Source organism: Homarus americanus, unplaced genomic scaffold, assembly GCF_018991925.1.
Source record: "Homarus americanus isolate GMGI-L3 unplaced genomic scaffold, GMGI_Hamer_2.0 scaffold54679, whole genome shotgun sequence".
NCBI classification, from domain to species: domain Eukaryota; kingdom Metazoa; phylum Arthropoda; class Malacostraca; order Decapoda; family Nephropidae; genus Homarus; species Homarus americanus.
The window spans coordinates 2820587-2839331 of NW_024722701.1; the positions used below are offsets into that span (position 1 = coordinate 2820587).

An 18745-nucleotide genomic window follows, 5' to 3' on the forward strand; every position below is an offset into this window, starting at 1 on the left:
CCCTCTGCAGACAAGAGAGCCGCTGCGTCCTGGGCTCCATCCATCTGGCCCCCTCTGCAGACAAGAGGGCCGCTGCGTCCTGGGCTCCATCCATCTGGTCCCTCTGCAGACAAGAGGGCCGCTGCTTCCTGGGCTCCATCCATCTGGCCCCCTCTGCAGACAAGAGGGCAGCTGCTCCCTCCCAGTGGCTCACTCTTCAAGATATAAGAAGAGAGATTAGCAACTCTACTATTTCAAAGGCTACTCCTCTCCCCCTCCCCCTCTCCACTCCCTACTACTACTCTACCCTCACTCCTACCTACCTACCTACCTACCCCTTCCCCTTCCCCCTCCCCACCCCCCTTCCCCCCACCCCCCTTCCCCTCCCCCACCCCCCCCCCTCCCTTCCCCTCCCCCACCGCCATCTGCAAGAAAAAGAGAAGTGTGATTAGTATTCCCCACCCCTCCCTCTGCTGCCTCCACCACCACAGCTCCTGTAAAAGATGAGAGAATTGTCATTAGTATACACCTCCTCCCTCTGCTGCTGCTGCCACTCCTGTAAAATATGAGAAGTGTTAGTATATTGTACTGTATACTGGACCATACTTCCCTCACAACTGCTGCTTCAACCAACACCACTGCTGTCGCTGACATCACCACCACACTCCTGTAAAGAAAAGAGAATTATATGTAAAGCTAAATAATAAATATGAAGACTTACTCAAAACATTTAATTTTCCCAATATTAAAAGTAAATGTGAGCTGCTGATAATGTGGCCTCATCCACTGTACTACAGGGTGAGCATAAAGTCTTTCCCTGATTACAAACATTTATTACACAAAACATATGCTAGGAACAAACATACAGTACAGTTTTTTGCAAAGAAACTTTTTGTGATAAGGTACAAGTTGCAAAAAACTGTATGTTTGTACCTAACATATGTTTTGTGTAATAAATATTTGTAATCAGGGAAAGACTTTATGCTCACCCTGTAGTACTCAAGCTAACATGACCAACAAATATGAGCAAATTTCTCAAATATAAGAGAAAAAGGAACAAGTGAGACAAATAACTCACACACACTTGCCGGTGCTCCTCTCTTTCACTCTATCCTCTTGTCGGTTCACTAATCAGTCAAGTGGCTGGTCATTTTTCTGCTACACAGTTGACAAGTACTGGATATGTACAGGCTCTTGAATGTACCCACTCCAGTGTTGGTCAAGTCTGGTCTTCAAGGAACTCGCATCCAGTGCCGGCACAGCGGTCACTGGCAGGTCGTATATCTTCTGGCCAGTGGCATGAATCTTGTCATCTTTGGGTTGATCCAAGTTGTACGGGAACCTAAAATGAGGAGATCCGTCAACGTTAAGTGAATTTATTCCATAAATATCTGTACAAGGATAAACTTAACACTTGGTTTCTATAATTCATCAACTGATTTAAAGATGAGTCACGCAATATTATGAAGTGCATCTTAGTTTTCTCTCGTACTTTTACTGAACCACCTTACAATATTAACTGATATTTTTCAAGTAATCAAAAACAATATACAATAAACCCTGGCTAGTCACAGGGGTTAGGTTCCAAGGAATGGCACAAATTGGTAAAACCGTGAATAGCAACTTAGTGCACTACTGTATACTTACACTGTGTATGAAAAACTTAAGTCACTAATACTACTTACCTTCATATGTGGAAGTTTGGAGATGATGAAGTGTACTGTACATAGGGAGACATCTGGTTACTGAAGCATAGGGAGATCATCAGGATCACTGGTGGAAGAGGGTGATGCAATGGTGGGTGGTGGAGAGGCCTGCAGCCGGGAGGTGACAAATGGCCAGGAGAGGGAGACAAATCAGCTGGGTGAGCAGCCCAGCTGTTGGTCAGGTCTCTGTTACACACTGTTGGCAAGTACTGGGCATGAACTGGCTCCTAAATGTATCAGTGTTGGTCAAGTCTGGTCTTAAAGGCGCTCACGTCCAGTGCCGTCACAACAGTCACTGGCAGCTCATTACAAAGCCATCAAGGAGGATGACATCAAACACCAACTTCCTCCAGACCTGAAAATAAAACAATTATGTAGACATATTTTTGGGGCATTTATGAAAATTTATTCCATAAACATCACTTTCCTCAATGTAATCTAAGTTGTTCTATTAAGAAAAATTTCCCTTATATGTTAAAATTGTAACATTAATTTCCTATACTGCTTCCCATTCCAGTAAGGTACTGTTAAATGATTCACCTCAAGCAAAATGTTCTGTTAACTTTTCCCTTTACTTGCTAAACACTACATTGTAATCCTGTAGGACCAGACCCCACCTAAGCAAACCCTGGCTGGATATTAGGATGATTAAGTGATCTGTTTTAAGGCACTTGCAAAACTTATAATAATAATCATACCACTAAACCTTACACAGTATAATTATTAAACAATTACAAGACTGTTCACACCCAATCAAGACCTATATCATACAGGAGCAGTTGAAAGTGTGTGCGTGGTGAGTGCGTGGTGCGTGTGTGGTGCGTGTGTGGTGCGTGCGTGCATCGTGCGTGTGTGTGTGTGTGTGTGTGTGGGTTTTTACCGTTCATACTAGAGGGTCGAGGAAGCCACCACCAACTGATGCTCCTACGTCTCTAACAGGAATTGTGAAGCTCGTGGACGCTCCCTTCTTACTAGGATCTGACATCAGGGACGGGCGAGTCTCAGCCATACATATTGGAAGGTCACTGAAGCCCTGAAAAAGCCAATATATTTGATCATGTGTCCATCAATCAATCACCAACAACACTCGTACTAAACCTCATAAAATGCAGCAGAAAATTGTTGGATATTTTAATTGTTATATAACAGTACTGTACAGTATTACCAATCAAAGATAGACAAAACCTGTTGAGCAGAACCAACCAGTTATAAATGGATCAACTCTCCTTATACAGTACATCATTGGTACAGTTATATGACATTCTGCTGCAAGTTGCTAGAGGAGTCACACACACACACACATACATACTGTACTGTATATGCAAATGAACAAGATTAAACTCAGGTACCAAGGTGAATTACCCTTAATATACAGAATAATCAAAGTTATTTGATGATAGAGCAGTTTAGCAGCAGTTGTGGGTTAAGGCATGGGTCATATAACACACACATAAGCCTACTGTGTACTGACCTGTTTCCTGTAGTGGTTAGCTTAGGTTGGATGTATGTCGTCGGCGCCGTATATCTTCTGGCCAGTGGCAAGAATCTTGTCATCTTTGGGTTGATCCAAGTTGTACGGGAACCTAAAATGAGGAGATCTGTCAACGTTAAGTGAATTTATTCCATAAATATCTGTACAAGGATAAACTTAACACCTGGTTTCTATAATTCATCAACTGATTTAAAGATGAGTCACGCAACATTATGAAGTGGATCTTAGTTTTCTCTCGTACTTTTACTGAACCACCTTACAATATTAACTGATATTTTTCAAGTAATCAAAAACAATATACAATAAACCCTGGCTAGTCACAGGGGTTAGGTTCCAAGGAATGGCACAAATTGGTAAAACCGTGAATAGCAACTTAGTGCACTACTGTATACCTACACTGTGTATGAGAAACTTAAGTCACTAATACGACTTACCTTCATATGTGGAAGTTTGGAGCTTGATGAAGTGTACTGTACATAGGGAGACATCTGGTTACTGAAGCATAGGGAGATCATCAGGATCACTGGTGGAAGAGGGTGGGTGGTGGAGAGGCCTGCAGCCGGGAGGTGGCAAATGGCCAGGAGAGGGAGACAAATCAGCTGGGTGAGCAGCTGGTTCTTGAAAAACATCGCAATTGGTAGTTGTTTCCTCTTGGCTTTGAGGTCTTTAAACATTTCTTGGTACGGAAATAATACCTGGTTGATTCCTCGGACCATCCTAAGGCTCCGTTCCATGGAAGGGCCGTGGTCAACAATGGAATCAGCTACCACCTTTACCTGTCAAAATGGTTCACCCAAATTGTTCAAGCTCCAACCTTCTTGTTGTAATTCCATAATTTCTTCCTCTTCATCTCTCTCGGCACTTTATACCAACTCTTTCAAATTCTCTTCTGTCAGTTCCTCTCCATGCCCATCAATCAGCTCTTCCACGTCTTCAGCAGCCATATCCACAAACCCCTCACCACCCAACTGACGTGCAACACTCACAATGTCATTCACATCCTTTACTATAGACGGAAATCCCTGAAGTTATTCATACACTCAGGCCATAAGGTGCGCCAACAAGCATTAACTGTCTCTGGTTTGAGTTCATTGAATGCTTCACTAATGTAGTCTGCAATGCTGTACTCCTTCCAACGCTTGCAAACATTGAGAGGCTGAATAAAAGCAGTGGTGTTAGGGGTACTGTAGGAACACCCTCTACAACTGGGTGGCCTGGTGCATTGTCTATCAATAGTAACACACTGAATTCCATCTTCTTGGAGGCAAGATACTTTTCCACTTCCAGGATGAAGCATTTATGGAACCAATCCATGAATGCTTGCACAGTTACCCATGACTTTTTGTTGGACTGCCAAAAAACTGGCAAAAGATTCTTGTTTTCACCCTTTAAAGCCCGAGGGTTTGCCGAGCGGTAAAGAAAGCCAGGTTTGTCAGGGTCATCACTGACTTGCCTTTTACATTTCACTCGACTAGCATCACTAGCAGTCTTTTAGGGGCCATTTTCACACAGTATCACAAAAGTTTTGAGAGTACAACATGAGATGCTGTGTCACAGGCAATGGCTGAGCACAAACAGAGGGAGAGGAGACACTGCAGGCACGTGGGGTGACTCATTGTGCTGCAGGAGAGGCTTGCCACCATAGCCACCATCTACTTACTGTGAATCGTGGAAATTGTAAATTGCAAACCTATGAATGGGCAAGGGTTTACTGTAATCAGCAATCTCTTTAACATAATATGTTAAATGTCTTCAAGCTTCCACAATAAATTACTGTTGCAGTTTTTGTTTATCCTCTCCTCTTCCCCACTTGGGCTGTTGGTCAGGTCTCAGTTACACACTGTTGGCAAGTACTGGGCATGAACTGGCTCCTGAATGTATCAGTGTTGGTCAAGTCTGGTCTTAAAGGCGCTCACGTCCAGTGCCGTCACATCAGTCACTGGCAGCTCATTACAAAGCCATCAAGGAGGATTACATCAAACACCAACTTCCTCCAGACCTGAAAATAAAACAATTATGTAGACATATTTTTTGGGCATAAATGAAAATTTACTCCATAAACATCACTTTCCTCAATGTAATCTTAGTTGTTTTATTAAGAAAAATTTCCCTTATACGTACAAATTGTAACATTAATTTCCTATACTGCTTCCCATTCCAGTAAGGTACTGTTAAATGATTCACCTCAAGCAAAATGTTCTGTTAACTTTTCCCTTTACTTGCTAAACACTACATTGTAATCCTGTAGGACCAGACCCCACCTAAGCAAACCCTGGCTGGATATTAGGATGATTAAGTGATCTGTTTTAAGGCACTTGCAAAACTTATAATAATAATCATACCACTAAACCTTACACAGTATAATTATTAAACAATTACAAGACTGTTCACACCCAATCAAGACCTATATCATACAGGAGCAGTTGAAAGTGCGTGCGTGGTGCTTGCGTGGTGCGTGCGTGGTGCGTGCGTGCTGCATGCGTGGTGCGTGCGTGCATCGTGCGTGTGTGTGTGTGTGGGTTTTTACCGTTCATACTAGAGGGTCGAGGAAGCCACCACCAACTGATGCTCCTACGTCTCTCACAGGAATTGTGAAGCTCGTGGACGCTCCCTTCTTACTAGAATCTGACATCAGGGACGGGTGAGTCTCAGCCATACATATTGGAAGGTCACTGAAGCCCTGAAAAAGCCAATATATTTGATCATGTGTCCATCAATCAATCACCAACAACACTCGTACTAAACCTCATAAAATGCAGCAGAAAATTGTTGGATATTTTAATTGTTATATAACAGTACTGTACAGTATTACCAATCAAAGATAGACAAAACCTGTTGAGCAGAACCAACCAGTTATAAATGGATCAACTCTCCTTATACAGTACATCATTGGTACAGTTATATGACATTCTGCTGCAAGTTGCTAGAGGAGTCACACACACACACACACATATATATATTCAAACATGCGCACACACCTCTGACTTTATCGTCAGTTTCAGAGAATTGATCTCCTAAATCAGCCAGTCTCCCTCACTATCAGCTCTGTCTACCTCCAGTAATCACCAGATCCTTCTCTCTATCCTCCCTGTCTACAGATTTCTTCCCTTCAGTTGTGAATGTTAATATGGAGTCTGTAATCCGTATTCACTTTACATTCTCACACTTTACACACTGTAATGCATTATTTCAGCATTCTACACACTTTACTGTATTATTTCAGCATTCTACACACTATACTGCATTATTTCAGTATTCTACACACTGTACTGCATTATTTCAGCATTCTACACACTGTACTGTATTATTTCAGCATTCTACACACTGTACTGTATTATTTCAGCATTCTACACACTGTACTGCATTATTTCAGCATTCTACACACTGTACTGCATTATTTCAGCATTTAACAAGATCTTACCATATATAGATAATAATGGTTGCCCCTCGTGTAACAAGGATGACCGGCCCAAGAGCCACCTAGGCATGAATTTGTTTAAGGTGTAGAAGCTGTCAGCAACACAACAACCACACCCTGAGTTAACGAGCTGCATGACCCAGTGTCAAGGAATAGTCCGAGAAGACCGGACAACTCGCCAACTGCACTGGCTAACCATTAACCCGGAATACGATCCGCAAATCGATTAACATCCAGGTTCCCAATTACTGCTGGGTAGACAGAGGCAAATGGCAGAAAGAAACTTGCCCATAGCTTCACGCTGCCCGGGGATCGAACCCGAGTCCACTCGCTTGTGAGGCAAGCATGCTGACCATTACACCAGAGGTGCATCATGGTGGCTCTGGAAGGTAAATTATTTTTAATAAATAAAAAAAATAAAAACTTAAGAGTCATAACTTAAGTCTTTGGCCGCTGCATTTGTCAGTTGTTGGAGATGTGCACGAGGGTGGTGGTTGTTCCTGTACTCAACAGGTGGGGGTAGTTGTTCCTGTACTCAACAGGTGAGGTAGTGCTGTACTCAACAGGTGAGGTAGTTGCTCCAGTACTCAACAGGTGAGGTAGTTGCTCCAGTACTCAACAGGTGAGGTAGTTGCTCCAGTACTCAACAGGTGAGGTAGTTGCTCCAGTACTCAACAGGTGAGGTAGTTGCTCCAGTACTCAACAGGTGAGGTAGTTGCTCCAGTACTCAACAGGTGAGGTAGTTGCTCCAGTACTCAACAGGTGAGGTAGTTGCTCCAGTACTCAACAGGTGAGGTAGTTGCTCCAGTACTCAACAACCATCTGTAAAGAAGATATATCTATTATTATACTGTAGTCAAATCACAAAGCATCATTTTATTACAACATTCCTTAACCCTGTATGATGTAGTGTGGCCAGACAGAACTGATCCTGAGGGTCACCATCAGGTTATTGGTCCAGTGAACACAATATCCTGGTGTATTTTTGTGTGTCATGTGAACAGTGACCTACAGAAGCCCTCTCACCACAGCAATAAAACAACATATACAAGATTAATACATGGTGGTGCAGAATGTGTGTAAAATTACTCATTACAAATACGAGGCGAACATTCTCCCTCCATTTTGTACTGTACTGTTATTTAACAAATATAATTAAGGGCCTAAGACATATAGATAAATTATGTGTGTTGTCTAGCTAATAAAAGGTGCATGTGTATGGTAACAGTGTTTTTCTTTGCCTAAAAATGGATATAAAGGAATATAAACACATCACTTGTAAAGGAGTGGAACCTAACACAACCTAACCAAACGTAACTTATCCTAATATAACTTAATTTATTGTGACCAAACCTAATTTGTCTTAATCTAATCTAACCAAACCTAATGTAACCTAACATATCCTAACCCAACTAAAATAATATAATGTACTGTGGTTCCTAATAATCCTTAAATCTTTATATTTTTATAATTTTTTATTAATAATCTGTAACAAATTTTATTTTGTTAAATTATTACTAAAGTTCCATTATGTGAACTTTTAGTTATTACAATTTCTATATCTAAGGTTAATTTCTTTAATATAACTCTATCTTGAATTAACTACATAATAATTATTCCATATCTAGTTAATAAGTAATAACATTCTTCTTATTATTCTTTATTATTATTATTATCAACAACAGAATCTCGAGAATATTATCTTTACATTCAATATTTCAGACAAATCAAAGTTAATTTTCTTCCCGCCCAAATGTCCTGTATTATTACTATTGTTATTGTTATTATTAGCCATTTAATTACACGTGGTGTCTTTAGTACTACGATAACACCTTTAAACTCATTCAAAGTCATTTAATTAAAGCTTTAATCTCATTCAAAGTCATTTAATTAAAGCTTTAATCTCATTCAAAGTCATTTAATTAAAGCTTTAATCTCATTCAGTCATTTAATTAAAGCTTTAAACTCATTTAATTAAAGCTTTAATCTCATTCAGTCATTTAATTAAAGCTTTAATCTCATTCAGTCATTTAATTCCAGTGTTTAAATCTCATTCATGAGTTTGTTTACATCCGTTTTCTCTGATGTTATAAAAGAAAACGAAACTTTTGTATGGGAGGACTTTTTTACTTGTTTATTGTGGTAGGTAAAGTCCCCTTCACTAGTGCTTTTACAAGGACTTGTCATAGAAACATTCCTTAAATCATTATATTGAGATATTTGTTTTAATATTGTTTTAATGTGACTCCATAGTATGTTTACTATTGCAAGTTTCCTTCTGTCTAATGTAAATAAACACAACTCTACCACAAAACCTGATGAGCCCCTATAAACGCAGTAAGGTTAGGAACTGAAAGTTAATTTTGATGTATATTTTCTGCTAGGTACACCATCAGAAATCTTGTAATAGTTTATTTTAAGCATCGTCTGCTCTACAAACAAAATCAAACAACAATAAATAATGCAGTATTTTTGGTGATTTAAGTAAGAACCACAAATAAAATATTAAGTCTTATTTCAGCAAAATATGAACCACTCAGCACTAGTAAACTGAGTTAACATTGCTCGGTGGTGCACACTTTCTTAAGGTATATACATTTATATTCCTTGTTTGATCAATGAAGCACCAAGAGTGAGTTGATAGTAATGAATGGAAAAACTAATTACATGCTGTATCATAGTAATTTTTATCACTGATCGAGCAGTTAGCCGCTTGGACGATCGGTCACTATGTTAAGCACTGTTGGCAAGTACTGGGCATGTACTGGCTTCTGAATGTATCTCAACCTTCAATTTTGTCTGCCAATATATTGTGACACATAAAACAATCTTCTATAATAATTTTTCCAGTCAATTTCTCATCCATATATTAACAAACTGTGCACAAACTATTTCAATATCCTATATCCATAACCTATGAGCTGAGACAGGAACTATGAGTAAATAACCTCATTATTAAGGATTTAACATTATATATCCAGACTAAAGATAAAAATAACTCAATATAGCGAGAAAAATGTTGGTGACAAACCCTAAATAAGTAAATAAACACAAATAACAGCAACAGGTGTTAACCAGGCAACCATAAACAGACCTCAGTGACAGGAACAATTAATACAATATAAAATAAAATCACTAAAATTCTGTGTGATTATGGTAGAATTAAACTTGTAGATGATGACAATTTACCTTATTGTAGAGGCTGGTACAAGTGTTCTCTTAAGTGGTGTTGGTGTTTACGGGTGCTGTTAAAGCCCACCTCCTGGGCCCTCGTAGATTCTCTTCCTGTCACCTCACAAGGACTCCGGCTCATACTTTACACTGAATTAATACCTTCTTGAGTAGTTCATTTCCTTCCTCTCAAAACTATTACGCGTATTAATCTCTATTAATGTTTTATGGCAAATATTAAAATCTAAATCACTTGGAGCTGCCGAAAGCCAGAGTTAAATCTCAACAATGGCGACCAATAGAAAACGGATTATGGCCAATAGAAAAGAAAATGGTGTATGTTTTTCTCATATATGACGGTTTATCATAACTTTAGGGAGTAATGACTATGAATTAAAGAAGAAATAGGAATTAAATGATATGAATATTACTTAATTAAACTTAAAACACACGTCACAGCTCCTAATTCCCCTGGTTTGAGCTGTATAAGCCAGTCTTCTCATTCTCTATCAACTTTTTTAAGGAGTGACTGTGTTATTTTCGACAACTCAGCTCCCGGGGCTACACCATAATATTTCTTATATGATTATATTTATTTTATGAACTTGAAATTTCCAAAACTGATAAAACAAAGGATGTATTCATTTCAAAGCCAGTTTAAGCTTTTTTCGTACAAATCTAATCGTGTTTTTTAATGTAAATTTGTGCCTTGCTCATTTCATTTATCATTTCACCTTTTATCCTCTTATTGGACGTTCAGGCGGTAAGTGTATATGTTAATTTATTATGAACTTTATTGTCAAGTATCAGTAAAGAAGGAAACTTTAATAACCATCGAAAATCTGTCGTATTTGGTAGTGTCACCCTGAATAACGCCCTTCTCACATCTGTCCCCGGCCGAGGATTGAACATAGGACACAAGTGAGAGATATTGTACTTTACTCTTACTTTACTTTATTCTCTACGCCTCTGGTCGGCTTGTTAGCTCCTTGGGCAGTTAGTCACGACTCAGTTACACACTGTTGGCAAGTACTGGGCATGCACCGGCTCTTGAATGTACCTTAACGTGCTCCAGTATTGGTCAAGTCTGGTCTTGAAAGAGCTCACATTCGGTGCCGTCACAACACTTTCTGGCAGGTTGTTCCAAGAGTTTACAACTCTCACTCCGAAAAAGTTTGCCCTCACAGTTTTCTGGACCTGCGGCTTCTTCAACCTTGAGCTGTGACCCCTTGTGGGGCGAGCGTCCGCCAGCTCCAAGTAAGGACACTCGACTGAGTAGTGCCCCTTGAGATGCTTATACACCTAAATTAGTTCGCCCCCTTGCCAGTCTGTAGTATAAGCTAGGCAAGTTCAGGCGCTCCAATCTCTCAGGGTAGTTGAGAAATTATATATGTATGTTGTGTTGTCAATAGTAAGAGAAACAATTGAGACTCTGCAATTGTGTATAAATGAGGAAGAAAGTCACTTCATCAACCTGGGACGTGGTGTCATATGGCAGCAGGGTCTACCATTAGACAACACATTATGCTTCCAATATCCTCCCAGGCAGTAATACCTCCCTGTTTGATAGCTGCCTACTACCTACTAAAGTAAACTAAAGTACATTTAGTGGATGTAATTAGTCGCTTTTCATCCAGTGGGCATTATCCTACACACAGAATGTTACGTCTCTTCTTATATTCCAAATGACTCGGAGAAACAATTTAATTTGGTATATTCCTCTTATAGTGAGCAGTATAAGTAGCAATACTAAAACCTCACGCATAGTGAACTTACCTCCAGCAAGAGACGACTTAATTACGCCTATGGTTATAATATTCTCAGCAGCCAGCAAGTGTACAACCCTCACAGCTCACGGCTGCAGTTGCAGTAGTATCAGTGACCATGGGTACAACTTTTCTTCAAGGACGTCCACTGATATGACACTGCTATGATGAGAGACTTCTCTATCAATAAGAGCGAATAGTCCCTCCCCCTTCACTATCACAAACCTATGGTGCCAGTCCAGAAAATTGTCGTCTTATTCCCTCTAATAACCTGACTGACAAGGCTCCCTGTTTTGTTGACAAGGTATACTGTAATTCACTAGACTGCAGTCAACAACACAACTACCTGGAAAGTTATGTTGATACAGGATAATTTTAACTAGTCCAACTATGAAAAACTTTAGCTGGAGTGACTCATCAAGTCCAGCTAAGAAAGATGTTGGATAAGCGCCATTACAGAAGTGTGAGATTCAGCTACGCGTACTGTGAGGTAGCGCGTATTACCGACACCGCGACGGGGACGCATCTCACATGGTGTCATGTTGGCCCTTAAGAGGGCCAGTTTATTCTTCCTCGCTGTGTGTGTTGAAGGTTCATCTACTCTGACGTGAAGGAAACCTCGGGCTTGACTATGTGCTTCGCTACCCAGCTCTCCATCTCGATCAAGGGATCGAAGTAGTGGTCGGGTCCTCCTTGTTCCTGTATAAACTTACGGAGTGTGGCGAGTGCATGCATAGCCTCGCTAGGGAGGGTGGTGCCCGCCGCGCTCCCTGCCTCAGTGCCCTCCCCCCCTAGGCCTTGGTCCGTGGCACCGTCTTCACTCTGCTCCATCGTCGTCTGCACTTGGCTGTCCACGTTGAGGTAGGATTCAAAGGTGACATCTCCTGGAATGTCAATCCCGGAGCGTCTAGCCCGTTCCAAGAGTGCGTGTTCGTCCTCGCCTCCCAGCGTAGCATCGTCCAGGTCTTCTAGTGGCTCCAGCCCCACTTGTTTGAAGCTCTTCACGATGAGTTCTGTCTTGATTTGTTTCCACGCTCCCTCCAGCAGCCCCATCGCCTCCAGCAATGTTATCTCGTACTCTTGTCCCTTCTCGTTATACTCAATTAGCCTCTCCAACACCGAGCGCCGGTACACAGTCTTTAAATTCTGGATGACGCCTTGTTCAACTGGCTGTAGCTGTGAGGTAGAGTCTTTTGGAAGGAATATCAGCTGAACACTATTAAGGTCATCTACGTGTGGATGTGCTGGACAACTGTCAACTAAAATTATTATATTTCTATTAAGATTTTGGTACTGTTCATCAAGCTGCCGAACCCAGCTTTCAAAAATAGATGACGTCATCATTGCTGAGTCATTAGCTTCATAAGGCAGTGGCAGTGTGTCTACATCCATGACGGCTCTCGGGTCCTTCATCTGACCAATCACCAACAGAGGCAGTTTCTCGCTACCGTCCATGTTGACGCCAACCATGAAGGTGAGTCGCTCCTTGACCCAGGTCCATTTGTGACCGTCCTCACCCTTCACAGCCAGAGATCTGTCCGGCAGAAGGTTGTAAAAGAGAGCCGCTTCACTCGCACTAAAAATATCTCGAGGTTTGTTGTCTCTCAGGAGGGAAGGAACTGTGTTATAAAACCAGGTACTCGTAGGGTCTTCCGTGGGTGGTGGAGCCACGGCGTCTTCTGAGGGTTCTTCTCCAAGTGCTATAGGGAACCATTTATTCAACTGGTCTTGTGTTTCTGTCACCGAGGTAGAGTTAATGTTAGGGAGTGTATTAGGAAACCAGGCGTTAGCTGAGTTATCTGTTGGCGCTGCAGGTGTAGTTTCTACTGCAGGCATTGCAGGCGGGAACCACGAGTTGGGTGAGGTCTCAGAGTCTGAGCTGGCCTCTGTCGGGACTGGTGGTAGTGGACTAGGTTGTCGGTCTGCTGGCTCATTGAAAGTGCCGCCACCTGTATCCTGGTTATTTTTGGGGTTAAAGGAGAGTCCATGCCTCGCCTTAAACCGATCCAGCCACCCAACGCTACAGGAAAACTCCGGGTGACCGAGTTCTTGAGCCAAGGTGACGCCCATACCTTGGAGGACCGGACCCGTGATGGGAATATTTGCTGCCCTGGCGTACCTAAACCAGGTCAGAAGGGCCTCCTCCACATCGGGGTAAGCTGCCGTACGCATGCGTCTCCGTCCAGCAGCATACCGTTGAGATTTGAACTGTGTCAGGATTCTATCTTTGTTTTTCATTATGGTAGAGAGTGTGGAGGGCCGTAAGCCCCACTCTCTGGCTATATCTGCCTTCTTCTTGGCACCTCTCGCTTCCACTTGTTCTATAAGCTTAGCTTTGTTTGCTATTGTCAGTTCTTGTCGATCACGTTTAGCTCTCGGGTTCCCAACACCAGGAATACTCATTCCAAACGGCAGACCCAAATTTTTCATTAACTCGAAGGGAAAAGGAAGCCCTGAGGTTTTTGCTGCCTCTGTGGATGATGGAGTTAAGTCCCCTTTGTCTGTATCACAATGTTGACTCTCGCTCTTCCCGCCCTCACTAGACTGTGAATCATCTCTATCGAGAGGTGGAACACCGCCCTTCGTTATCTTGGATAACTGAGCGAGGTATTTCGCCATCTCAAAGGGCGGAGGATCACCTTTACTATCATGGGACTGTTTGTTATCACTGTCGTCAGTATCCATCTCTTCACACGGCGTCGCCAGGCTAACACCATCTCTCTCCTCACCACCGTTCACTTTCCCTACACTTGTCTTTCCTCGTCTTGATCTGTCACAATAAGGACCTGATTTTCTGCTTTTTTCCGATTTAGATGCTGAGGCTTTCGCCATTTCCAGCTGTTTGGAGTACATCTTGGCGATCTCTGAAGGTTTGGCAGCATTTTTCATCATCTCCAACTGTTGGGCGTAAAGTTTCAGGATCTCAGACGGCTGTGTTGCAGTCTTTGCCTTTTCTAGCTCCTCAGCTTCCTGCTTCGCCTTCTCTTCTTCTTCTGCCTCCCGTTTCGTTTTCTCAGCTTGTTCGGCCTCCTGCCTAGCCTTCTCCACCTTCTGCGCCTGGACCTTGGCCTGTATGGCATTTTGTGCTGCTCGTTTGGCCATCTCCAGCTGCTGGGCATAGCCTTTGGCGAAGTCGAAGGGGTGGCCACTAGTTTTTTGGGCCCCACTCTTAGGTTTGACTGTGGGTTGTGGGGCAGTCTTGGGCATCTCCATAGGGATCTCCAGCCCCTGGTGAGCGTCGGGCATGTGGTGTGGGGCATCGGTTTTGGCAGGACCAGCCGGCTGGGGCTCGGGACACTGTTGGTAGTTCTTGGGGTAATCATAGGGGTGGGTGACCTCCATAACACCCCCTCGCGCCATGTCAATAGGCTGGGTGCCGCCTCTCGCCATCTCGTAAGGTTGTGTCCGCGGCATCTCGTAAGACTGGTTGGCTCTGGTCATCTCATATCCTTGAGGTCCTCGCGGCATCTCGTACCCGGTGTTGCCTCTCGACATTTCAAACGGCTGAGTGACGCCCCTGGTCATGTCATATTGCTGTGCGACACCTCGGGCCATTTCGAATGATTGGTGTACACCTCGGGGAATTTCGAAAGACTGTGGCACGGTCCTGGGCATGTCGAACGGGGGAGCCACACCTCTTGCCATTTCGAACGTGTGTCCGACGCCCCTTGGCATGTCATAGGGCTGGTGAGCACCCTTAGCCATGTCGAAGGTCTGATAAGCGCCACGCACCATATCTGACGACTGTGTGACATATCTCGTCATATCAAACGGTGGGTGGTCAGTGCGCGGTGTGTGGAAGGGTTGAGCCGCCCCTCTGGCCATCTCACACGGCTGAGCCTCACCCTTCGCCATTTCTCCCGCTGAATTCGACATAATGAACCGGTGCCCGTACGTATTGTTATAATTAATAAGATTGTAATTATTTAATATTATTTCAGCGTAGATAATGCATCAGTGTCATGTTAACATATAAACACTGGTATCGCTACACAGCATTATTCACAAACACAGGTATTATTCATTTTTCTATTGGATTGTATGGAAGAGAGTTTGTACTAACGAGGTTGCAGTGAGTCTGGGCGTCACAAGCCTACTACTACTGCATCGTCAGTCCTGCCCGCACTAACCAACGCTGACAGCAGTATTGCCAACACTCTCTGTCCTCTACCACCAACGCTAGCCACGTGTGGACACATATATACTCGCTCACTTGACTGTTGTATTCAGTCCATTCAGTGAACACCAATCTTTAGCAGACGTAAACACAGAGTGGCTCACACAGCCCAACACTCACTCGCTTTGTACGGTGTAAACGCGACTCACAGCCGCCCACCGTCACCACCTCCACCCACCACCCTCACCTCCCTCTACATCACACTACCACACACACCCCTCCCACACCCACACATAACACCTCCCCCCCACAATAAATACCCAATATCAATACATGAATCACCAATACGGTATATATCGAGTGGATAATGAAGTAATACACAGGGGAAGAGAACACACGGCTGGCAACAGGGGCAGGGAGTTGCCAGGCGCCACAACACCACTTTGGGTCTTGCCTACTGTACCTGGGATCGATTTTATAGGCTTTAAACTTCGCGATGTTGAGCCGCGGAAATATGCAGAGTATATTTGTTTTCCTCATTAATCCCGAATTGTAGAATGTCCATAGATCTTTCCTCACTAACGAACGGAGGAAAATATACGTTAGTAATGTGTGCAGTGGGTGTAGCATGGGGTAAGGGGGGTTAATGGGGGGATTTCGGGGAGGGGAGAGGGATGGGGGAGGGGAGAGGGATGGGGGAGGGGGAGGGGAGAAGGATGGGGGAGGTGGGATTAAAGGCTCGGATTAGGCGCATTAACGAGGTAGACGATAGGACTCACGATCACCAACGTTATTACATATCGCTTTACTCTTCCCTATAGGCTATCACACACCCATAAACAACACAAACACGATAAAGATTAAGTTAAGTAAGATAACAAACACAACAGCTAACGTAGCGAAATGTGAACAACAAATAAAGTACCAATAAACTCCAACCTCGTTTATTCGAACGTCGAGAGGCAGCTAAAATGTGTACGAATTAACCAATCTTAGTAATTCTTCCTAAACCTCTTGATGAATGGTTTTACTAATATTAAAAACATTTATTCAACAGATAAACGTTATCAGTTTATTATCTACATGTGAGTGAAGGAAGTTTTACGCTTATGGATACGGTAGAGTGAGGGAAATTTTTTTGAGTCATTTTCCTCACTGTCTGATACAGGCCAGCAGTGTACAAAGCCCTTTAAACCGAAACTCATAATGTACACATGTTTGTACTAGACGATGTACACACACACACACTGTATTATTACATGTTGGTGATATGAAGTGTACGTGTTGTTACAATTCGTTCATTAGTTTTACTTAATGAATTGTACATATACGCCTCAGTAAATCACTACTTACATACATACATACATACATACAATGAACACTATAACAAAAGAATGGAGGAAACTGCAGGGAGTCTATTGGTCCATACTGGTCAGTACCGTTTACACCCAACCCCTATCGCTCATATATCCGTCCAACCTTATATTTGAAGCTACCCAGCGTAATAGAGTTAATGATGATGTTTGGTAACTTGTTCCACTCATCCACTACTCTATTACCAAACCAGGAGGAGATGGGGGTTTGGAGGAGAGGGGCAAGGAGAAGGGGAGATGGGGAACAAGGAGGAGAAGGGAGAACGGGGGACATGGAGGAGGGAGACAAGGAGTAGAAGGAAGGGGGGCAAGGAGAAGGGGGAAGATGGGGAACAAGGAGGAGTAGAAGGAAGGGGGCAAGAGAAGGGGGGAAGATGGGGAACAAGGAGGAGAAGGGGAGAATGGGGGACATGGAGGAGGGAGACAAGGAGGAGAAGTAGTAGTTCTAATAGTAGTGGTAGTAGTAATACAGTACAATAATAATACTAATAATTACTATTCCCATAATTTGACTAAGGATAACCAACCAAGTCATTACATAATTACTTCCATTACGGTTCATTAAATGTAAACAGAATCTGATATTCCCAGACGGTCACCCATCCAAGTATTATCCAGATCCCGTGTTGTGGGCCACCTGAAGTACTGTATATATATTGTAGTGGATTTCTCCCCTACAAACGCTGTTTGTCGCTGAGTAGCCGACCCCACCAATTCCCCAGTGTATGCCTCGTGGTCTAGGCCAACCAGCGCCGCCATACATCATGGAGCGGGGGTCAACTACTAAGCCACGCCTACGCCCCCCCCCCCGCTATTTAAGACCTGACCTCGTGGTGACCTGCCTCTTTTCTACCTACACCAACCAGCCAGCAACACCTCCTCCGCCTGCCTGGTGGTCCTCGCTCCCGCTGGCGAGCATGGCGACCCACAAGCTGTCCTCCTCTGAGCGTCCTCACCAACCAGCTCTCTCTACATCACGCTTGTAACCATGCTGCCTTCCCAGCACCAAGCTGCATTGTACATCCAATACAACATGTATATAGAGAGCACATTGTGAGTTTCCTTTCTCCAACCCATCCTGAGTGTGAACCAAATATCCTGAACCCCACAAATGGTGGCTCCCGGAGATTCGCACTCACACAGGATGGAGGAGAAACTGATCACGCTCCCAGTCTTCAAGCAACATGGAAGACTGGCTAATCCACCCAGAAGCAGCTCTCATCGGCTCTACAGCTACTGTCTCTACACCGCAGGTTAGACACCCTAGAGCAGCTCTGCTACTCTAAGCAGACAGTCGCTCCTCTTCCGACCCCAGCACACCCGTCCTGCCTCAGACGCCGACCCCGGCCCAGCAGTAACCCCTGCCGCCCCTGATGCGGCCTCTGTTCCTGAGTGCGGACCCACACACCCCTCTTTTCTCCCTCAGGTACTCCCTGCTACTGTCCTGCACCCTGCTGCTGTCGTGGACCCAGCTGCTGTCACGAGCTCTCATCCGCTTCTGCTGACGCAGCCCCTGCTCCTGACCCAGGCCCACACACCCCAGCAGGCGCATCTGACGACTCTGTACCTGCTGTGAGGGAAGAACAAAATTCATCGCCTCCACACACCCTTTTTCTCCCTCTCTTCTCCCACAGATAGTGTGTATATAGACAGTTGTATCCAGCGACCGGCTCATTCACGCCATCGCCGTTGTCTCACATGAGGCATGCACCGCCCGTTCTGC

At 43.6% G+C, this 18745-nt stretch overlaps 2 long non-coding RNA genes across 3 annotated transcripts; both read right to left on the reverse strand.

Moving 5' to 3' along the window:
* Positions 1-398: 398 nt before the first annotated feature.
* Positions 399-6701, reverse strand: LOC121863081. Of its 2 annotated transcripts, XR_006088330.1 has the most exons (8): positions 6599-6656; positions 5705-5857; positions 3612-5176; positions 3157-3268; positions 2566-2718; positions 1665-2040; positions 1058-1321; positions 399-646 (listed from the first exon to the last, which is right to left on the reverse strand). It is a non-coding gene; the product is annotated as an uncharacterized LOC121863081 (long non-coding RNA). The 2 variants fall into 2 exon arrangements; XR_006088329.1 differs by having other exon boundaries at positions 5705-6701.
* A 447-nt stretch (positions 6702-7148) lies between these two features.
* Positions 7149-10853, reverse strand: LOC121863082. The gene is made up of 2 exons (XR_006088331.1): positions 9785-10853; positions 7149-7417 (listed from the first exon to the last, which is right to left on the reverse strand). It is a non-coding gene; the product is annotated as an uncharacterized LOC121863082 (long non-coding RNA).
* Between the last annotated feature and the right edge of the window lie 7892 nt (positions 10854-18745).